Here is an 8,523-nt window from a genome sequence, read left to right on the forward strand (position 1 = left end):
ATGTTTAATTTACGATTTCCAAACTCGAAATATTTAGGAACTCTGTTTGTTGGATTTGATTTACTCCTCTTTAATTCATTTTTAAATTTACCTATAGATTCAATGTTACGAGTAGACAAATTGAGTTTATTCCATAACCGTATAGTTGATGGTAAAAACGAGTCTTATGTCAAAGACAGTCGACAAAAAGGATGTATCAAGTTATTCCATTACGTAAGGGGTAAACTGTTGTACCCTGAATTGTTGGTGGGATCAAATTGTATAAATATTCTGGAGCATTATTATGTTGAATACTATAGAACAACTGTAGTTTTCTTCTTTCATGTCTTTCTGCTAGAGTTTCCCATCCGATTTCACTATAAATGATTCGTGCACTAGTAAAGATTGGAAGTCCAGTTACTATTCGAGCAGCCTCTAACTGCAATTGTTCAAGTTTATTGCAATAACCCACGCCCATATTGTCCCAAACTTCAAATGCATATTCAAATAACGGTCGAATAAAAGTAAGATATAGTGATTCAAGATTCTTCCTAAACTATACTTAAGTTTCCGTAATACATTTAAATGTTTCGATACATTTTTGATTATACATTCAACATGATTATTCCATTTTGCATCGTTACTAAATGTTACACCTAAATGTTTATGCATATCGGTAACTGGTATATTTTTATCATTAAATACAAAGTTTATTTCGGGAGTTTCAATATTAGAAAACAACATAATTTCCGTTTTGTCAGGATTAAAAGACATGAGCCATTTTTTGGACCAATCACTTAGCTCTCTGAGGTCATGACCAATCACTGTCTCTATGTGTGATAAGTCACGATCAGAGTAGCTCAGAGACGTGTCGTCTGCAAATAGTCTACATAAGGACAAAAGATTTTCAGCAATATCATTGATATATATTATGAATAACAGAGGCTAAAACTGAGCCTTGAGGCACACCAGCTGTAACGTTGCAAGGTTGTGAAGACGATTGTTTGATTACCACCCTTTGTTTTCTATTGTCTAAATAACTTTGAAACCAATTCAATAAATTTCCACATATACCACATGACTTCATTTTGTGTAATAACCCATGATGCCATACTTTATCAAAAGCTTTTGAAAAATCGCAAAAAAAACAAAACAACTTACCTCCTTATTTTCTAAAGAATTTAAAATACAATTATAAATTTCTATTAGTTGATGAACTGTTGAACATTGTGGAAGAAAACCAGACTGATATTCATAAATGAGCTTATTTCTTTGTAAATGGTTAAACATATGTTTATAAGCAATGCGTTCCATCACTTTTCCAACACAACTTATCAGGGATATTGGCCTATAATTAGATGGAAGAGAATTGTCTCCTTTTTTGAAGATCGCAATTACATTTGCAATTTTCCAGCTGGTGGGAAACTTACATTGTTCTAGGGATTTCTTAAATATAATTCTTAAAGGGATTGCTACTTTTTCGGGGCATATTTTCAACATTCTATGACTTATCATGTCAGGGCCAGATGCTTTATGGGGATCTAATATTTTTATTATGTCTACGATTTCAGATTCATTTATTTCAAGTTCTGTTAAGAAAATATTTGTCTTTTCTTCAAAATCAGGAAGAGGAACATTCTCGTCCTCCAGAGAGGAAATTAGACTGAAGTATTTATTAAGCAAATAACATTTATCGTCGTCTCCGTATGCGGTATCACCAATATTTTCGTCATTAATAATATTTTTGAGTGGGGGTGTTTCACCAGAGCCCTTATGAGATTTTATAAGCATCTTCATTATTTTCCAATAAGTTTTTGAGTTAGCAGCATTATTGAGTATAATATTATCCAAAGTTTTTTCGAATTTTTCTTTTAAGTATTTTTTAAGATTATTTACTTTGTTTCTTTGCTTTTTGTATTTATTAATGTCAGTTTCTCTTTTCGTTTTTAGGGCCTTTTTACGAAATCGGTCTCTTTTTCGAATTTCCTTTCTCAGCTGACTATCAAACCACGGTTTATCATTATTGCGTATCTGAACTAATTTTGTTGGGATACTCTCCCTTGCAATACCAATAAATCTTTGGGAAAAGGTTTTACACATATCATCGACATCCTCGGTGTTAGACAAAAGTTCGTCCCAATCAGCATTATCAAGTTGTGACGAAAAATGTTCTAAATTAATATTATCATATTGCCAAATTTCTCTTTTGAATGATTTGTGTACATATCTTGGACATTTTAGAAATATTATTGGGGCATCATGATCACTTATTTCTGATGTTACTTTAAGTACATCTGTTAATGAATGTTGAATTGTATTACTTATCAATATTGGGTCTAGCAGTGTGCTACTGTGATCAGTCACCCTTGTCGGTTTATCAATTACATTTTTTAAATTGTGTCATATAATCTATTATTGTGGAGCCTAAATAAATTCGAGTTCAGATCACCAGTTATCACAATATTTTCGTTAAATTGGTAACTGTGCTCTATTGAGTTGTTTAGCCTTGTCCAAAAGTCAGCGTCCGTCCATTCTGGTCGATAAATACAACAAAGTAGAAAACATTGACCTTTACCTTTTACCTCTACCCATAATATTTCGTCAATGGGGTTTTCGAGTTACCTTTTCGTATAATTGATATACCAGCCTTTACAAAGATCAGTATACCGCCACCGGTATTGTTACGATCCTTACGGATAATATTATTAGAAAAAGAATGGAGCTGCAAGTCATCATTATTGACACTTGAATCTAAGTGAGTTTCAGTAACGGTTACTATATCAAATTCATCTGTGAAATTTTCTAGAAAGTTGACCTTATTTCTCAGACTACGGATATTGATATTGCATATGGAGAATATGGATTCGTTAACAATAGAGGTAGATCCACTTTCCGAATTTGGACCCGGGTTTGTTTCAATATTGCCAATGATAAGGACGTGTTCTAAAACAAACAACAGGAAAATAATATTAATGTTGGGACTTAAGCTTTGGAGAAAGCAAAGAGAGACGGAGAGAAATGAACACCTAAAATTTGTAAGTAATATTACTGTCATAGAATTATCATTACTTTTAGAGGTATAACAAACTGTCTTAAATGAATAATCACGAAGATTGAATAGCCGCCCTATATTGTTCAATACAATTACCCATTTGGTCTCAGTTTAAGAAAAATACACACAAGGAGGCGGCTAAACGGCAAAAAAAAAAAAAACAATACTACGCAACCACACACATCATCAGATTTCACGAAAGTAAAATTCAAAAAAGAAATACAAATTATAACTAAACAAAAATGAAAAACACGGTTTGCATTGTAAATAAGTGTCGTGAAGCGTTCTTGGGAATTTGGATAATATTCTAATATCGTCCAAAAATAAATATACTTAACTTTTACTGTTACTACCGTTTTTGTGAAGGTACATACTATGATATTTTACAGTATTAGGTCTGACTTTAAATCATTATAAGTTGTTCAAATATAAATGAAAGACGCAGTTAATGTACAATGATAAATAAATTCAAAAGAACAAAAACAAACTTTTTCTTAAATCAAAGCCACTTGATAACTATAATATATTATTCTAGTAGTTCTTTTATTTTGATATAAATATCATATATACTTTACACATCACAATTGGTTATTCAACTGACCACTATTTTTTTTCAAATACCCGTTACGTTGTGAGACGCCCCATAATTTAACTAAAAGAGGCCATCTAAAGGATTGAAATAAACAATATTAAACCATAAATGATAAGTTTGTTATTTGTAAGATTGAAAGCATATTATTTAGTTAAAAATTTCATAAGTAATTGATAAGCCTAACGATAATATATGAAATTGAAGAGATTAAAAAGAGCGAGGGAGAAATACCAACTGCCATCTCTCAATGTCGATTAATTGTACACGTACATTTTTGATAGGTATTCAATGACACTACTTTCGATTGTGTATTGAAATCGATCAGTATAGTACGTCTAGTCATGTAACATTGAAAAAGGATCAAGGTCTATACTTAACGAGAACAAAAAGAGAGAAAAAAATAAAGTGTGCTTAAATACAGGTAATAAGTCTAATAAACAGTTTCTTTAGTGTTAAAAGTACACAATAATTGATTGTAGTTTTATATTTATTCATGTGGTGATATTTAATATGGAATGATTATAAGGGAACAAATAATTACTTATGATTATTTTGATTATAGTCATCCTAATTGCAATTAATTGATAGATAAAAAAATGGAAATGAAAAAATTAAATTACTATTTGCGAAAGACAGCATTACAAAAGTTGAATTTACATGAGATAAATATTCACAACTCTATTACTTAAACCATAATTAGAAAAATAAATATATAAATGTATATCAACTGTTAATAATAGCAGTCTTTATATTAGTATTTTAAAGGCATTTTAAGTTGTAAATTATAGTAGGCAGTCATTTAAATTCGAAAAATAGAGACAACAAGTTAATTTAACAATTTTGTTTGATTGGATAGTTTATCCCCCGTTTTGTTGAGAGTCGTTATCCTCATTGGTATCCGGATTGCGGCCAGATTCTGATCGAGCGTGGCGAGCTGATCGGTCAATACCTCTTTCAAAGTTAGAGATGTCCTCAAAGTTTTTTACGATTTCTTTCCTGCTATCTTCAAATCTTTTAACAAAGATGCGTCCATCTGATTCCAATATGCGTGTATTTTGTCATTGTATTTCAATTGAAAGAGTTTTTTGGTCAAGTCCGTTCTAAATCTGGTAAGATTTTCAGTAATGAAAATATCATCTGCATTGTTTTTCAAATATTTCTTATTTGAGTAGACCATAGCCCTGGTACGGTAGGACATGAAGCTTACAATTACTTGGCACTTTCCATATTTGACTTTACCGATGACATGACTGCGGCTTATATCACTGGCCGATAAGCTCAGACCTAGCTGTCTGTTGCACAAATCAACGATAATGTCATCCGTATTAACAGGTTGAACTATTTTTTCCCTTTGATCGACAGGTACTGTAATGTTGTGGAACCGGAGACTGGTACGTCTAGAGTACTGTTCTTGACTCTCTATTCTGTTTTCCAAATCTTGAATTTTTTTATTAAGCGACCCAATCTCTGAGTCCCACATATCTAATGTGTTTGAATTTTCTCTGACCTGTAGATCAACTTTTTGAATCCATACAAATTGTTTACAAATTTTTTCTTTGTGATTGTTAAGTAAATGTTCATGTTCATCGATAGCACTTTTGATTGGCTCAATATGTGTAGATATGCACTTTTGGACCTGGTCTTCAATGAGTGGGGTTAGGGTCTCACCAATTTTTTCTGCTAGTAGAGGAATTATCGTGTTTAGGACGTCAGGGCTGGTGAGCGCTTCAAGGACCTTGTCAGTTACTGTTTTCCTTGCAGATGAAGTCTTTTTTTCGATATCTCGAAGGTCCCCTACAGAGTTCCGACGCTTGATCTGTCTCATGTTTTGTTTTTGAGTAGCAGGAATGTGATCAGGACTGTCTGGGATAGATCGTTTATTCGATTTAGATGATGATAAACTGATAGTAGGTTGAGAATTAGACACCATCATGTCAGGATCATGTCCACTCTCTTGAACAAAGGAGGCGGCCATATTTGATGTTTGTTTTGATTAGACCGTGCAACAAAAATCTTTTCAGGAGGACTTTTAAATAATTAAAATGTGTATAGAATTGCAATATTTATATTAAACCGACAGTTAATTATCTAAGTTTCAACTTTCAAACTTCCACCATGTACGTTATCCAACAATAATTCCCAATAGGTAGGAGAGCAAAATTTACACGTCCATGTCTAATAGGCGCATGCCCCACCTTCCCCCCCCCCAAAAAAAAAAAAGATTTTGTTCATATGCCAATCATTTAAACTTTTCAGTTTTTACTTATGTTGATATCTTGTACAAAGATTTCAAATTTGCCGGGGTCTTATAAATAGCAAAATTCGGTGACTTTCAGAATAGATATGTCTCGAACATGACTCCTATCTACCAATTCTTGACAACCAATAAGATCAGTCATATTGGAGCATGTTTTCGTGCTACACGTTTAAGTTTCTTTTCTACAACTTTCAAAAAGGTGTGAAAGAAAATCAATACATTGTAATTACATGTAACGTTAACTATGTGGCATCGTTTTTCAATTCATTGATATATCATCTTTGACACAAAATTTACAACACTGCAAAACATCATGTCAACCATGTTGTGCCTATAAATAGCATCAGCGAAAAAATAAAATTAAAAGAATGTGTCATTTCACTTTTCACAACATATATAAGGTTTTAGCATATATAGAAAATCCGATTGTCAAAGTAATCGATCACATAATCACCAAGTAATGTTCAAGACTTATTACACTTGATTACGCCCAAGCTCCATCAACATATGGTACATTTTTTGTACATATACATTTTCCTTCTGTTTTCGTATGCATACACATTACGTTATATAACCTCTGAAGAAATTCAACGAAGATGGTAAAAATAGTACCTCTGTTTGCTATCACTGGATGCCTATTATTGGTTGTTCATTCCGCTTCAATCGGCGTGAGCCAAGGCGGGGGTATATCCACCGTGTGTAATAATGGGAAATGTAAAACAGTGTCAACACAAGGCCACTTATCTTTGAACTGCAAAGGTGGGAAATGTAAAAAAGAAGGAGGAACACAGAACTGTCTGAATGGAAAGTGCACATACTCTGGAAATGCACCTGATTCAAGTTATTTCAAAATGCCAAAGTTCAAAATGCCTAAATTTAAATGGCCGCTTTATAATGATTACGGCTCGGATTATGGAACAGACTATGGGGATTACGGAGCAGACTACGGAATGGGATTTGGTAATTTTGGCAATTTTGGGTATGGAGGATTTCGAATGTGTAAAGACGGTGAAATACAAATGCAATATACTGCAGGATTCTCCTGTTTCAAGACAATTTGTTTTAACGGACAATGGGTAAACAAACAATATCCAGGAGCCTGCCATGCGTAAAAGTTTAATCTGACCGTTTGCTGAATAGACAGAACATCGAACATTTAATATGGATGTTTTATCGTTGTCAGCAACGCTCAATTATCACTTTCAAAAAAATCTTTCTGAATTCAAGATTTTATTTACAAATTGAAAGGCTTTCTAAAATTTGAATAAGTTTTAATTTTTATGGTTACAAAAGTGTAAAATAAGGAGTAGTACAAGAGTCATAGACAAATCTAAATTTGAATGAGCTGCATTAACCGGATATGCTTTGAAATTGGTTGGCCTCATATTTTAACAATTACGGACACAATACAATTATGTAAATAACGTGTTTTCGTTAAGTCGATAAGCTTATTTTTAAATGGTGTATGAAAAGGGACAACATCATGAAGCTTTAGTTACTTAGTCATTGAAACGGGTATGAAACAAATCTTAGTTGCTACAACTTGTATCAGTTCTGATGAAAGGACGCCTCGACGTAGATTGACTCAAATTGTTCTAATTTAGAATTGCTTGATCTTTTTGCGTAGGTACACAGCGGGTATTTTATTTATTATCATCCTTATCATCATCTAAATAAGAAAAAAGGTGAAGAAAATATCGAGAAAAAAAAATACCCGAGGCGTGAACAATGTGGCACTTTAAATACGTCCAAATCCAAATACATGGCCAAAACAGGTAAATAAGGACGATATATTTACACCATGTAGCAAGCCGAATAAAAACCTTTATATTACATGTAATATGAAGACGTAACGCAAAGAAACTAAAGCACTTGTTCATCTGTAATATGAACTCCCACAATAAATCGGAGTGACATTAGTCTAGTCTAGCAACATTACACACTTATTAAGGATAGTTGCTTTGCAAAGGGCCTTAAAGAGTTTCCCATTGCTATATGCCAGTGCATCAACACCATATGTCCATAGTTATTGTTGAGTTAATGAAAAATCAAGGGAATCAATGTTACATCGGTAATCAAACGAATGTAATCCGGTACAAAGAAAAGGCATGGAAAACAGACATACACAACAAAAAACATGAAGTAACTAAAATAATATATACAAAGTAACAAAAACAAATGAGCAACTCGGACTCCATTAAAACTGGGAGTATGGACCAGGTGCATCGGTAGGGTAAGTGTTCTCTGCTTTTCTAGATACACCCGCCGAGTTGCTAATAAAAAGTCGAGACCGGAGTAGACGAAAGAGTTTAGGAAAACTATGACGCGTTGAATAAATCAGTTTTCATGGCGCAGATGGATACACCATAACGATCCACGAGTTCATGATGACGACCATAAAACTTCTGTATTGATGACGTCAATCTTGTTGCAACATAACTCTGTTCCAGAAGGCTATTTGTTAGAATTGTAGCGCGATACAAAAAGTCAGCGTAGTTTCGGCAAGCTCTGGCTCGACTGGAAAATGAAATGTGTTCGACCGAGTGGATCATACAAGTCACTTTTATTTTTATTTAGCGCTAAAGCCCTTCGTATCTAACGTTGGGAGATTCAATTCAAGTAGCTCCTTGGTGGACGAAGTAC

The sequence above is a fragment of the Perna viridis genome, chromosome 5 (genome assembly GCF_037379345.1).
Source record: "Perna viridis isolate PV_CMFRI_1.1 ecotype Kerala chromosome 5, ASM3737934v1, whole genome shotgun sequence".
In the NCBI taxonomy this organism is placed as follows: domain Eukaryota; kingdom Metazoa; phylum Mollusca; class Bivalvia; order Mytilida; family Mytilidae; genus Perna; species Perna viridis.